Genomic DNA, 14,981 nt, shown 5'->3' with positions numbered 1-14,981 from the left:
ACTCTTTTTTTCATGATGGCAGTTCCTCGTTCTCTGCCATCCCACTCAGGAACCCACTTTTTCCACTATTTGGATTCTCGCTTATGTTGGTTTTCCACCTTTACTTTCTGAGGGATTCTCTCTCATCCCCAGATCCTTTACATCAGCTTGGGTTGTCCTTCAAAAGGGGAAGCAGCCACTGCAGAGCGTTCTGATGGATGACCTAAATGCAGCAGAGCAGAAACGAAGTCAACACTAGCTCTCATGAGAATTTAGCTGTATCCCTGGCTTGGCACTTCTAATCTTTCTACTGACCCTTCTACTTCCTCTGTGGCCACAACTATGCCAGAAGTGTGCTTAAAATCTTTCTGTTTGACCAGTCAGAGTATGTTTCACTTTCTGTTAGGAAAAATTCATCAGTTAATGGCCTGGAAACATGTCCCTTCTTTTCCATCCCCATTAGAGGAGACAAAGCCTGTCTGCCCAGTGTACAGTTAGCTGCAGGCACTAGTCCTGCTGAAGGACTAGTGAAGGAGAAGGACTCTACTTCCTCAGCCAAAATGTCCCTTGTGTCAGCCTTGCTAGGGTTCCTCACTAGGAAAACCTGCCCTCCTGCAGCATGTGCTGCCTCAGCTGCACAGAACAATAGTGCCTGTTCCAGCATTGAAATCTTGGGAGAGAATATAATTTCCAAGGAATGTTATTTCCTTATCATGCCATTGTCTTTAATAAAATAGTTCCGTGTCTTTAATAAAATATTTCCAAAGAATCAATGTGGACTATGTTTTTTTCACAATGTGATTTTTATTAGTAATTTACTCAGCCAAGCAGATACCAGCATGCAAACTATGCAAAGAGCAAATCTCTTGCAAATATTTACAGATCACATTCAGTGGTATTTAGTACTCTGCAAACATACTGTCAACAGTTCAATACAGACTCTTCCCTAATCACAGCCTCAGAGTTGGCAGAGGCACGTCCTCTGTGAAAAGATGGTTATGGAGAAAAATGATAACAGGCTAGCTTCTTGGCTTAAGTAGACTTGAATTACACCACAGGTGAATCTGGCCTACATCAAGTTAAAGCTCTGTTATAGGAGCTTGTATCTAACACATGAAGAGTTGGAGAGGTGGTGCTTCTAGGATGACAGCTCTCCCAGACACACTGGAAACCTCTCTTAGCACTGGATGAAAGGGTGATTACAGTGCATGGCAGGGAGTTTGAACTTTCCACATAGAATCATAGAACAGTTAGGGTTGGAAAGGACCTCAAAAATCATCTAGTTCCAACCCCCCTGCCATGGGCAGGGACACCTCACACTAAACCATCCCACCCAAGGCTTCGTCCAACCTGGACTTGAACACTGCCAGGGATGGAGCACTCACAACCTCCCTGGGCAACCCATTCCAGTGTCTCACCACCCTAACAGGAAAGAATTTCCTCCTTATATCCAATCTAAACTTCCCCTGTTTAAGTTTGAACCCTGTCACTACAGTCCCTGATGAAGAGTCCCTCCCCAGCACCCCTATAGGCCCTCTTCAGGTACTTGAAGGCTGCTATGAGGTCTCCACACAGCCTTCTCTTGTCCAGGCTGAACAGCCCAAACTTCCTCAGCCTGTCTTCATACGGGAGGTGCTCCAGTCCCCTGATCATCCTCGTGGCCCTCCTCTGGACTTGTTCCAACAGTTCCATGTCCTTTTTATGCTGAGGACACCAGAACTGCACACAATACTCCAGGTGAGGTCTCACAAGAGCATACTAGAGGGGCAGGATCACCTCTTTCGACCTGCTGGTCACGCTCCTTTTGATACAGCCCAGGATACGGTTGGCTTTCTGGTCTGCGAGCGCACACTGAAGCCGGCTCATGTTCATCTTCTCATCGACCAGCACCCCCAAGTCCTTCTCTGCAGGGCTGCTCTGAATCTCTTCTTTGCCCAGTCTGTAACTGTGCCTGGGATTGCTCCGACCCAGGTGTAGGACCTTGCACTTGTCGTGGTTGAACTTCATAAGGTTGGCATCAGCCCATCTCACAAGCGTGTCGAGGTCCCTCTGGATGGCATCCCTTTCCTCCTATCAACCGGACCACACAGCTTGGTGTCATCGGCAAACTTGCTGAGGGCACACTCAATCCCACTGTCCATGTCAGCGACGAAGATGTTAAACAAGACCGGTCCCAACACAGAATCACAGAATCCCAAGGGTTGGAAGGGACCTCAAAAGATCATCTAGTCCAACCCCCCCGCAAGAGCAGGGTAACCTAGAGTATATCACACAGGAACTTGTCCAGGTGGGCCTTGCATATCTCCAACGTAGGAGACTCCACAACCCCCCTGGGCAACCTGTTCCAGTGCTCTGTCACTCTCACAGTAAAAAAGTTTTTTGTGATGTTTGCTCCAGTTTACACCCACTGCCCCTTATCCTGTCACTGGACATCACTGTAAAAAGCCTAGCTCCATCATCCTGACACCTACCCTTTACATATTTGTAAACGTTGATGAGATCACCCCTCAGTCTCCTCTTCTCCAAGCTAAAGAGACCCAGCTCCCTCAGCCTCTCCTCATAAGGGAGATGTTCCACTCCCTTAATCATCTTTGTGGCTCTGCGCTGGACTCCTTCAAGCAATTCCCTGTCCTTCTTGAACTGAGGGGCCCAGAACTGGACGCAATATTCCAGATGCGGCCTCACCAAGGCTGAGTACAGGGGGAGGAGAACCTCTCTTGACCTACTAACCACACCCTTTCTAATACACCCTAGAATGCCATTGGCTTTTTTGGCCACAAGGGCACATTGCTGGCTCATGGTCATCCTCCTATCCACCAGGACCCCCAGGTCCCTTTCCCCTTCAATACTTTCCAGCAGGTCCACCCCCAACCTGTACTGGTACATGGGGTTGTTCTTCCCCAGATGCAAGACTCTACACTTGCCCTTGTGGCAGGGATGGAGGTAAGGCTGACCGGTCTATAATTACCCGGGTCCTCTTTCTTGCCCTTCTTATAGACTGGTGTGGCACTTGCCATCCTCCAATCCTCAGGCACCTACTCCTGTTTCCCACGACTTACCAAAGATGATGGAGAGTGGCCGAGCAATGACCTCCGCCAGCTCCCTCAGCACCTGCGGGTGTATTCCATCCGGACCCATCGATTTACAGATGTCCAGTCTGCTTAACTGATCCCTAACCCAATCCTCATCTATCAGAGGAAGCTCCTCCTTTGTCCTGACTCCTTCTGGGGCTACAGGAATCTTGGGCCTCCAAGGAGAGTCTGCAGGAGTAAAGACAGAGGCAAAGAAGGCATTCAGCGCCTCTGCCTTCTTTATATCCTCTGTCTCCAGGGCACCCACTTCGTTCAGCAGTGGGCCTATATTGCCTCTTGTGTTAGTTTTATCTGCTACGTATTTGAAAAAGCCCTTTCTATTGTCCTTAACCCGACTAGCAAGATTAAGTTCCAAGGAGGCCTTAGCTGTCCTAATTGCCTCCCTACATCCTCTAACAACTGTCCTATATTCCTCCCAAGTGGTCAGCCCCTCCTTCCATAATCTGTAGATTCTCTTTTTCCACATGAGTTTGCCCAGCAATTCCTTGTTTAACCACGCCGGTCTCCTAGCTCCCTTACTTGATTTCCTACCCATTGGGACACTCTGATCCTGAGCTTGGAAGAAGTGGTCCTTAAATGCTGACCAACTATCTTGAGCCCCTTTATCACCTAATACCCTTTCCCATGAGACTTCCCTTAGCAGTTGACTGAAGAGGCCAAAGTTGGCCCTTCGGAAATCCAGAACTGGGGCTTTGCTAGGTATTCTGTTCCTCCCACACAGGATCCTAAACTCCACCATCTCATGGTCACTGCAGCCAAGGCTGCCATTGACCATCACCACTTCAGCCAGACCCTCCTTGTTGGTGAGTACTAGATCCAGCAGCGCTCCTTTCCTAGTTGGTTTGTCCACCATTTGCATTAAGAAGTTATCATCAATGCACTGGAGGAACCTCCTAGGCTGTGAATGATTGGCTGTGTGAGTCTTCCAGCAAATATCGGGGTAGTTAAAATCCCCCATGAGGACCAAGGCATGTAGTCGTGAGGCTGCTTTCAGCTGCCTGTAGAAAGCCTCATCAACTCCTTCGTCCTGATCAGGAGGTCTATAATAGACCCCCACAACTGTATCACCTGTACCAGCCAGTCCCTTAATTCGTATCCACAGACTTTCCACTTGATCTTCATCTGCCCCTGGACAGAACTCAATACATTCTAGTCACTCTCTCACATAAAGAGCAACTCCACCACCTCACTTTGCTGACCTATCTTTCCTAAAAAGGACATAGATCCATGACCACATTCCAGTCATGTGAGCTGTCCCACCATGTCTCTGTAATTGCCACCAGATCATAACCTTTAGACTGCACTAACTTTAGACTTCTAACTCCTCCTGTTTATTCCCCATGCTGTGTGCATTGGTGTACAAGCATTTCAGAGAGCGAGCAGAGCACGCTAGTGGCACCCTTGGGAGGCAGGAGGCCTTTTGGTCTTCATTATTAGAACAATGCCCCAGTAGTTCAAACCCAGCTTCAACCCCCTCACACTTTGAGTCTAACCTAAAGCTCTGTGAGTGAGCTCTGTTGACTCTGGCCCTGATACCCTTTTTCCCCTGCGGGACAGGGTCTAAACAACTATCCTTTCCCTCAAATGAAGCAATAGATTGAGAGTCCTCCCTAGTATGCCATCCTTCAAGCCCTAGCATGTTTCTCTTGGGCTTGTCCCCAACAGGCTCAGTTATCTCCCTTCCCCCTTCATAACTAGTTTAAAGCCCTGTCAATGAGCCCTGCTAACTCCTGCCCCAAAAACCTTTTCCCCCTCTAGGACTGGTGTATCCCACCGGCCACCAGCAAATCAGGTGTCTCATATAGCAGCCCATGATTAAAAAAGCCAAAACCCTGCCTTTGGCACCAGTCACGTAGCTATATATTAATCTGCAGACTCTTTCTATTTATCTCTTCACCCTTGCTTGTAACAGGTATGGAGGCAAACACCACTTGCACTCCAGACCCTCTAACCAACTGTCCCAGGGCCCTGAAGTCTCTCTTCATTGCCCTTGCCCTCCTTGTAATAATTTCATCACTGCCAACCCGAAAAACCAGCAGTGGATAGTAGTCAGAGGGCTACACCAGATCAGAGAGTTTCCTTTTAACATCTCTAATCTGAGCCCCAGGTAGGCAGCAGACTTCCCTGTGGGATGGATCTGGTCGACAAATAGGCCCTTCTGTTCCCCTCAGAAGGGAGTCACCCACCACAATTACTCTTCTTTTTTTCTTGGTTGAAGAAGTTATAAGGCATGAGGGTGAGTGACAAGCCCTAGGTATCACTAGATAGATCTACCCCTCCATCTCCATTTACCTGGCCCTGTAGTTCCAAGACTTCATACCTGTTATTCAAGTGTAACTGGGAGGAAGGAAGGGATTGCGAGGGTTTTCGCTTACTTCTCCGAGGAGGGACCTCCCTCCATACCTCCTTGTCCCTTAAGTTCACTCCTTCTATCTGATGGTAGGAGGGAAGGGGATCCACCACTTGTTCAACCACTTCCCTCTGCCCTTGCCTTAGGTTGTGGCTCCACCAATCTGTTTCACTTTCACATTCTCTGATAGCTCTCAACCTTTCTACCTCTTCCCTCAGTTCAAACACCTGCCTGAGCAGATCATTTATTCGCTCACACTGCACACAAGCAGTGTCACTGGCTCCCTCCAATACAAGTGCTAGGCTCAGGCATTTACTGCAGCCAGAGACCTACACGGCCGCATGTCTGCAGGAAGGCTCAGTCTGGGTACTCAACGTCACTCCTCACTACAGCTTTTGATCGTGTTGTGACCATGATCTGGTCGATCGGTCCGTCTACGTCTATCCGCACAAGCAAGCAGTCCTTCCTCCTCCTGTGCTCCAGGCGAGTCCTCTTGATCAGGCAGTTATCCCGCTCTCCTGCCCGCACGAACTGCCACGCAAACTGCCTCGACCCTCTCTTGTTTGCCCGCTCTGCCGCGCAAACTGCCTTGACCCGCTCTATTCACCGTGCTCCCGGTCGCTCGTGCTCCCAGGGCAGGTTTTTTAACCACTCACAGCTGCCGCCGAGCCTCCTGGCTGCGTCCCCGGTGAGTCAGCTCCTCGAGTGAGCTGAGCTGCCGGCTCGTGGGCAAGTCCTGTCGACAACTTGAGGTTCCCTCCTCGGTGGCTCTTGTCGCTCCGAGGTGAGGCTCCTGGATGCCGATCTCGCTTTGCTCCACTCCAGTGTTGCAGGCATCCTCTCTCAAAGCTACTCACCCCAGTAACTGACCCTACCGACCCCTGAGGGACACCACTCATTACTGGTCTCCAGCCGGACACTGAGCCATTTGACCACAACTCTTTGTGTGTGGCCATCCAGCCAGTTCTTTATCCACAGAGTGGTCCATCCATCAAATCGATATCTCTCCAATTTAGAGACAAGGATGTTGTGTGGGACAATGGCGAATGCTTTGCACAAGTCCACATAGATGACATCAACTGCGTTACCCTTGTCCATGAGTTCTGTAGCCCCATCATAGAAGGCCACCAAATTGGTCAGGCAGGATTTCCCCTTAGTGAAGCCATGCTGGCTGTCACCAAGCACCTTGTTGTTTTTCATGTGCCTTAGCATGCCATCCAGGAGAATGTGCTCCAAGATTTTGCCAGGCACAGAGGTGAGACTGACTGCTCTGTAATTCCCTGGGTCTTCCATTTTCCCCTTCTTGAAAATGGGGGTTATATTTCCCTTTTTCCAGTCATCGGGAACTTCACCTGACTGCCATGATTTTTCAAATACGATGGCCAGTGGCTTAGCAACTTCATTCGCCAGCTCCTTCAGGACCCGCGGATGGATTTCATCAAGTCCCATGGACTTGTGCACGTTCAGATTTTGAAGATGGTCTCGAACCAGATCCTCTCCTACAGTGGGCCCAAGGTCTTCATTCTCACAGTCCCTGCGTCTGCCTTCTAAGACCTGGGTGGTGCAGTCAGAGCCTTTGCTCTGGTGTTTTTTTGTTTTTTTTTTTTTTTTTTTTTTTGCTTTGTTTTAAAAGATGTAGTTCCACCTTTTCTTGGACATAATGGACAGGAGACCTGTGGCTGTTCTCTTCATTGCATCAACTAGCTAAGTTTATTTGAATAGCCCAGAAGAGCAAATATTCCCTACCCTAATCTGTTCTTGAAACAGAAATGTATTATTTCTGAAACACAAACCTACCTTTTGGTCTCTAGCTCAGTCAGTGCAAAATCCCTGAAAGAGTTAATGCCTGGGACATAGCTTGACAATATCGGAGCCATTCTGTTTAAACTAATATCCTAAAATCCCCTTTCCTGAACCTCCAGCCCAATCCCCCTTGATAGAATTTCATTACTTCTCATAATCTCTGCTCCCCTGATAATCTGGCATAAATACAAACCAACTGAAAGCTCAATGGTGGCTTAGCCCCCATTTATATTCTGTGAAAACCTGCTATTGCAAGCATGACTTAGCACTCAGCTTTTCACACGAGGTATGCAAAAGTGCAGCAACTCTTAACACTTCAAAATTATGTCCTCTGGGATTCTCAGAGGAAACAGCCTGACTGACTTTCCCTGTGCATCACAGGCAATGAAATGAAAGGGAACATTCATGACATCCCATATTCTGTTTGCCTGATCACAGCTTTATTTCTTTCAGTGCCTGTATTTTCCCATCCTACACCCAGACTTCTCCATGAGCATTTTCTTTTTTATCTCCTGAGGCTGTTTTTCCCAGAAATGCACTTGTTCCCTGCTACACCAACCCTCAGGCTGCCTGCCTTACTGAACAGCTTCACAGTATTTCCTGTAGGGCAACGCCACTTCCGCGCGCACGTCTTCCCTCCCACCGGTGTTTCCGGGGTGAAAGGCTGCCTGCGCGGTTCGAACGCTCAGGAGGGGCGGGGCTAGAGGGGGAGGAGGCGTGGCCTCAGCGTTAGGGGCGGAGCTATACGAGGACGGGCCAATGAGCGGCGGAGGGGGGCGTTTCTGGGGTGGTATTTGGCCGTGGCATGTGGCAGGCTGCTGCCGTTCGCGGGGGGGTCGCCCAAGCGCTGGGCGTGAGGTCGCTGCGGCTGCCGGGGTAAGCGCCGCTTCCGTGCCGCTGGCCCAGGCCGCGGTTTGCGCCGGGCTGAGCCGCGTCGTGACGGAGTGGCTGCGGGCGGGCGGTGCTTTGTCCTGGGCCTGAGGGAGAGCGGCGGGGTAGGGTCTCGGAGGTAGGGGTTTTGCGGAGCGAGTGTCGGTTTGAAGCGCTGCGGGTCGTGACAGTGGCCTGGGAGGGAAGTAGGGGCTCGGCAGTCTCTCCCATGAATTCCGCACGGAAGTTGCTAATAAAGTTGCAACTCCTCTCACATAGCAGTCGTGGCAGTGGTGGTTTGCGCTCACCCGCTTCTTGCCTGCAGTGCGATTTGTGTGTGCTCGTAGGTGATCGTGTTCTTGGGGAGGTGGGAGTGGAGGAAACTCGGTTTCGTTGTGGGGAGGAAAGCTGATTGATTCAGCAAGTAATTCTTTGCCTGAGGTGTACCATTTTTTAGGCCCTGTGGGCCACCTCAGAAATATGGTGCCTGGTAGCAGATCACCCTTATGCATGGCGTCACAGATGTGTACACATAACTTGTGTCTGAATAAATAATGCCGAATGTGTACAGTTGAGATCACCTTTGTAAATGGAATGTAAGTGGAAAGAGTGAAATCTTTCGCATCATACCAGTAGGTCTCACTGTACCCTGGGCAATGTTAGCAGAGTGTCAGCTAGAATCTGGAAATTAGTAGGAAGAATAAATACTGTCCTTTGCTCAGGCTCTTGAATATGGCAGACTGTAGGGATATCCTGTCACAGTGGATCTTACTCTGGTGGATTCATCAAATCCCTTAACTTTTCATTCTGCTGTCTCCCAAACTTTGTCTTCTAGGATTGCAAAGAAAAGTCCTGCCAAATAAGGTGCCTTGATTTCCTACATGTTAGCTGACTGAATCACTACCAGGCTTGGTCATGCAACAGCACTCCTGTTTCCTGATAAAGTGAGTCAAATGACTGCTTACTGGAGGAGCAAACCCATAGAAATATTAATTCTCTGCACATTGAGCCATGTTGCAGCCTTGCTGACTGAGGTAAACTCACTGATAGTGAGCGGTTCGTGCCCTTTAGACCTCACAGGGTTTGTGATTGATCAGTACCTTTGAAAACTAAGCTGTAAGACGCATATTGGTGCAGTGTCTGTCTCAAAAGTGCATGAATTTCTGTGTTAATCTTACTTATCTACTGTAATTATCCACTACTATAAATGTTAATGCAGGCCACAGCATGATAATGGCTAATTTAGAAGGAATCTGTAGATTTTTATTATCTTTTAGATCTGTAGTAGATTCATGCTCTTGCTGTGCATGTTTACTGCTTGGTTCTAGTTTATATGTATATAAACATAATGTATGTATACATGCCTGTATTGTTTTAGTAAGTTTCTAGGATAAATTCAAGATTACACTCCTCTTAACACATTGGTGCAGACGTCTTTGTTTTTTGTTTTAATGGCAAATTCCCAGCTGGATTTATAAACCCATCTGCCAGAAAACAGACTTTGTATCTGGTTATTTTCTCTTGAAATTCTAATTGGCACATCCATGCAACCCTGCAGCCTCTGCTTCTATGGGAAGTCTCCTGGCACACACTTCTCCAAGGCTGTGGGAATAATGTGCAAGCAAAATTTCAAGCTTTAGTGGTGAAAAAGATTTGTTCTGAAGACCTGGTAATGTATTTGAAATGTCTGCCTGCATACCCTGGATTACAGGTTTAGGTAATGTACCTGCTTTTAAATGTATTAGGTTTCTCAGTGACTAAATTTTCAAGAGAAAATATTGCAGAGACATTAAGTAATGGGGATGTTTGTTTAAAGCAGTGCATGCTTGAAATGTCCAAAACTTTGCTTGAAGAAACCATGAAGAATTGATTTGTTTGGGTAGAGTTTCTTGCCTCTTTTTGTTCAGTTGGTTTTGATTTATTTTTAAGACATGGATTAAACTCCATGAAGCTTTTAGTATACAGTTCTGCTGATGTCTCCCCATGCTCTAATACACAATGTTAACTGAGCACATGTCATCATCCATGCTTGAACACGATTTTATAATCTGAAAGTGCCTTCAAGCAGGGCAAGCAAGAGTTTATGCCACCATAATTGCAGTGAGAAACTACGGGGTACCTAGATGTAGAGGAATGAACTTTTTGCTCCACTTTTACCCTCAAACCAGTGGCTTCTTCATCCTGGCTGACATGCATGTTCTGATTGATGCTGGGCTTACGGCTCAGAGCAGTGGTACGCATGGCTGCGTGTCATGCACATGCGTTTCCTCGCAGCCCTCATCTCCATATGGGTATTTTTACATTGCCTGCATGTGTGTGCTGAACAGCTCAGATTCATCTGCTTTGACCTGGTTCTGTTCTCATTGCTGGATCCCACATATAGGGGTGTTCAGGCACTGTTAATCAGTTTTATGTTTAGATTATCCTTGTGTTTTAATTGTTGCTTTGTGTTTTATACAAACTTCTGATAGCAAGAGCAATTACGCACTGGGAAAGAGGAGAAAGCTTCTGTCAATTCACTGGCATTTGCAGGTAGATCCTCAGCTGCTGTGCAGTGGCTACAGTTCTCGTCATGTCTGCCATTCCTGGCAGTGTTCAAGGCCAGGTTCAATGGGTCTTCGACCAACCTGGTCTAGTGAAAGGTGTCTCTGCCAGTAGCAGGGGGGTTGGAAATAGATGATCTTTAAGGTCCCTTCCAGCCCAGAGCATTCTGTGGTTCTATGGTATGTGTTCCCTGTGGTGATGTTCATATGTGGGGCTTGGGCTAAGGTTGTTATTCCGTTTTACTTTGGAGCTGGGTTATGGTATGATAGACTCGCAGGTCATGAGACTCAGCTGGTCTGTGTGCTCGGTGTTGTCACCTTTGTTCCTCGGGAGCCATCTGGTGACAGCTATGAACAATTGCACCTTTGGCCTTTTTTTGGAGAGCCGGCTGGTAACAGAAACATCTTCCTACCGCTACCTTCCATCCAATATCCTCATTCTCTGCCAGGATAATTACAGTAGTATCTGAGAAGTTTAAAAATCTTGAATATTCTTTGAACTCTTGAAACCAGCCTGGTTCTTTTGCTAGGAACCAGCATGTTGCTGAATATGGTTCAGATCCTGCTCAGGGTTAAATAGATGCCTGTGGCTACTCCAGCCCTCATGAAGAACACTGCAGCTTGCAGGAGCAGGACTCAAGACTCCACTGACAGGCACTGTGGCTACTCAAACTCCAGTGGCAAGGAATTTGGCTACTTCAACCCCTGTGGCACATGCTGTGGCTCCTCAAACCCTGGTGACGAGGACGATCAGGGGACTGGAGCACCTCCTGTATGAAGACAGGCTGAGGAAGTTGGGGCTGTTCAGCCTGGAGAAGAGAAGGCTGCGTGGAGACCTAATAGCAGCCTTCTAGTATCTGAAGGGGGCCTATAGGGATGCTGGGGAGGGAATCTTTGTCAGGGGCTGTAGTGACAGGACAAGGGGTAACGGGTTAAAACTTAAATGGGGGAAGTTTAAATTGGATATAAGGAGGAAATCCTTTCCTGTTAGGGTGGTGAGACACTGGAATGGGTTGCCCAGGGAGGTTGTGAGTGCTCCATCACTGGCAGTGTTCAAGGCCAGGTTGGATGAAGCCTTGTGTGGGATGGTTTAATGTGAGGTGTCCCTGTCCATGGCAGGGGGGTTGGAACTAGATGATCTTAAGGTCCTTTCCAACCCTAACTATTCTATGATTCTATGACAAGCACTGCAGCCTCTTCAGTCTTCACAACAAGCACTGTAGCTACCCATACTCTGATAACCAGTACTGTGGCTACTCAAACTCCAGCAACAGGCACCACAGCTACTTTTATCCCCATAACAAACACTGCAGCCACTCAAACTCCAGCGACAACTATGGCAGCTATTCAAACTTTGGCAACAGGCACTGCAGCCACTTAAATTCCTGTCATGAGTGCTGTTCCAGTCTCTGGTGGGCAGTTTTCTAGATGGAGTGCAAAAGCTGATTTTGCTCCAGCTCCTATTCAAAGGAATTACAATCCCTTTGTACAAGAAGGGAAAAATCTGATGGTCATTATTAAAGGGGCCCTGCCTCCAGCTAGCTGGAGGAAAAGGACAGCCAGGCTTAGTGGACTGTGTGGCTCATATGGCCTGGCACATCAGTCCCACAGGAGTATAAAGCTCTAGTAGACACTGGTGCACAGTGTACCCTGATGCCACCAAGAGGCAAATCCTGTTTGTATTTCTGGAGTAACAGGGGATCGCAACAGCTGACTGTACTGAAATCAGCCAGACTGGGAAGGAGTGGCAAAAGCACCCCATTGTGACTGGTCCAGAGGCTTCATGTGTCATTGTGTCCTCCTCATCTCAGGAGAGGTTACTTGAAGGACTCAAAAGGGTATCGATGGGCTTTTAGTATTATTGCCTTGGAAATTGCGCAGCTGTCCACCTTGCCTTGTCTCTCAGAGGATCCTTCTGTTGTGGGGTTGCTGAAGGTCAAAGAACAACTGCCAGTTGCAACCACAACAGTGCACTGGCGGCAGTATTGCACTAGCCGAGACTCCCTGATTCCCATCCATAAGCTGATCTGTAGACTGGAGAGCCAAGGAGTGATCAGCCCCATATGGCCAGTGTGAAAGTCTAATGGAGAGTGGAGACTAACAGTAGACTATTGTGGCCTGAATGAAGTCACACCACCCTTGAGTGCTGCCATACCGGACATGCTAGAACTTCAGTATGAACTGGAGTCAAAGGCAGCCAAGTGGTATGCCATGATTGATATTGCCAATGCATTTTTCTCAATTCCTTTGGCAGCAGAGTGCAGGCCACAGTTTGCTTTTACTTGGAGGGGTGTCCAGTACACTTGGAGCTGGCTGCCCCAGGGGTGGAAACACAGCCCTACCATCTGCCATGGACTGATCCAGACTGTACTGGAACAGGGGCAAGCTCCAGAACACCTGCAATACATTGACATTGTGTGGGGTGATACAGCGGAAGAAGTTTTTGAGAAAGGGAGGAAAATTATCCAAATCTTGCTGAAAGCTGGTTTTGCCATAAAACGGAGTTTCAATTTTTGGGAATAAAATGGCAAGATGGACATAGACAGATCCCCACAGATGTGATCAACAAGATAGCAGCAATGTCTCCACCAACTAATAAGAAAGCTTATATTTCTTTCTTAAGTATTGTGGGGTTCTGGAGAATGCACATCCCAAATTACAAACCTGGAATAACAATGATTTCGAATGGGGCCCTGGGCAACAAGCAACCTTTGCGCAAATTAAACGAGAGATAGTTCATGCAGTAGCCCTCGGGCCAGTCTAGAAAGGGCAAGATGTGAAGAATGTGCCCTACACTACAGCCAGGGAGAACGGTCCTACCTGGAGCTTCTGGCAGAAAGCTCCAGGGGAGGCCTGAGTTTGACCCTTCGGCTTCCGGAGTCGGGGATACAGAGGATCTGAGGCCAGCTATACCCCAACTGAGAAAGAGATACGGGCAGCCTGTGAAGGGGTTCGAGCTGCTTCAGAAGTGATTGGCACTGAAGCGCAGTTTCTCCTGTGTGTGGTACTTGGTTGCACCAAGTGTCCAGGAGGGCAATGGGATTGTCTTCCCTGAGCTCCAGCTGACTTGGTACCAGGATGGAGAACTGCTTAAGCAATAGTTCAGCAAAACACGTGGGCGGATATGTCAGATGGGGAATATGCGCTGGTGTTAGATTTGTTTTAAATATATATAAAAAAAGGTGTGGGGGGGGTTGGGGATAGAAAAAAAGGGATCTGATGATGTTTGCATTGAATTTTGCTTGCTTATTTGTGTTGGATTTGTATTTGTTTGGCTTGAGGAGACTTTGCAGCACTAACTAAATTTGGGTTTAAATCCACTTAAGTTAAACCCCAATACAACTTGTGTGTGGACAGCAGGATTTAATTTAATTTCAGTAGGATGGAACATGTTATTTTGCTGAGTTTTCTCTTTGGCTTCTCTGTATTAAACAGGATAAACCTTTCCACTCTTCCATCTCTTTGTGAAAATACTTTGACTGTGTCAGAGAAGTGGTTCTCTGGTTGCATACAACAATATTTAATTTTATTTTTTTTTTATGCTTTCAGCTCTTGTCCTACTGTACCCAGGCTTTTACTGGCTTTTACTTCCCCTAAAGGTGCAGTAAGTCCTGGCAGTGAGAAAACAGTTATAAGGGTTTGCCTGGTAAGTTTCTACACTCAAAATCATTATTTTTCTTTTGCTGCCTCTGGACAGATTTGAAACTGCTGTGAAACAAGTTCATTGATAAAGTGAAATTTTATGGAAGTTGGCAGAAACTGAGCAGATGGGTGAGGGCAAAATTCATCCCTAGTTGTGAATGCTCCATCCCTGGTGGTGTTCAAGGCCAGGTTGGACAGAGCCTTGGGTAACATGGTTTAGTGTGAGGTGTCCCTGCCTGTGGCAGGGAGGCTGGAACTAGATGATCTTAAGGTCCTTTCCAACCCTAACTATTCTATGATTCTATAAAGGTAGAAGTGTTATCAATGCAAACTGGTTGAATGGAAATATTTGGTATCCATTTAAGGTCAGGCAAACCATTAATTGGAGAGGAAGCTAGTTCATGTGTTTGTGCTATCTCTTCCCTTCCTCACTTCTCAATGTACATAATCCTCTGAATCTTAACTATTGGTTATTTTTGGGTTGTATGTGATATATGTTATAGGAACACTCCTCTTGCCCCTGTCCTTCAGAAAAGACAAACCCCACAGCAGGTGTTTCTGGGTATTCTTGAGATGCTTTTCATGACACACTTAATATATGCTTTCATATTAAAAGTAGACTGTCTTGTAGCTCATGCACTAAGCTGGATTTCAAGAGACTCAGTTTTCATTTGCAACTCTGACCAGTTCCTTTTATAGCCA

The 14,981-nt window shown here is 47.4% G+C and overlaps 1 protein-coding gene across 8 annotated transcripts in view; it reads left to right on the top strand.

Moving 5' to 3' along the window:
• C6H11orf24 (chromosome 6 C11orf24 homolog) overlaps positions 1 to 14,981 on the top strand; it is a 36,977-nt gene that overhangs the window by 4,306 nt on the left and 17,690 nt on the right. The window contains exons 1-4 of one of the 8 annotated variants that reach the window (XM_065683170.1): positions 8,017 to 8,100; positions 8,930 to 9,038; positions 9,653 to 9,811; positions 14,187 to 14,283. The exons of 1 other annotated variant lie outside the window; for it this stretch is intronic. The gene's annotated coding sequence lies outside the window, so the exon portion shown is untranslated. 6 more of the 8 variants (XM_065683167.1, XM_065683171.1, XM_065683168.1 and 3 more) reach the window with 6 other exon arrangements.

This window comes from Lathamus discolor, chromosome 6 (genome assembly GCF_037157495.1).
Source record: "Lathamus discolor isolate bLatDis1 chromosome 6, bLatDis1.hap1, whole genome shotgun sequence".
Lineage (NCBI taxonomy): Eukaryota > Metazoa > Chordata > Aves > Psittaciformes > Psittacidae > Lathamus > Lathamus discolor.
Note: the sequence above shows the minus strand (reverse complement) of the source record. Positions and strands in the feature narration are given on the sequence as shown.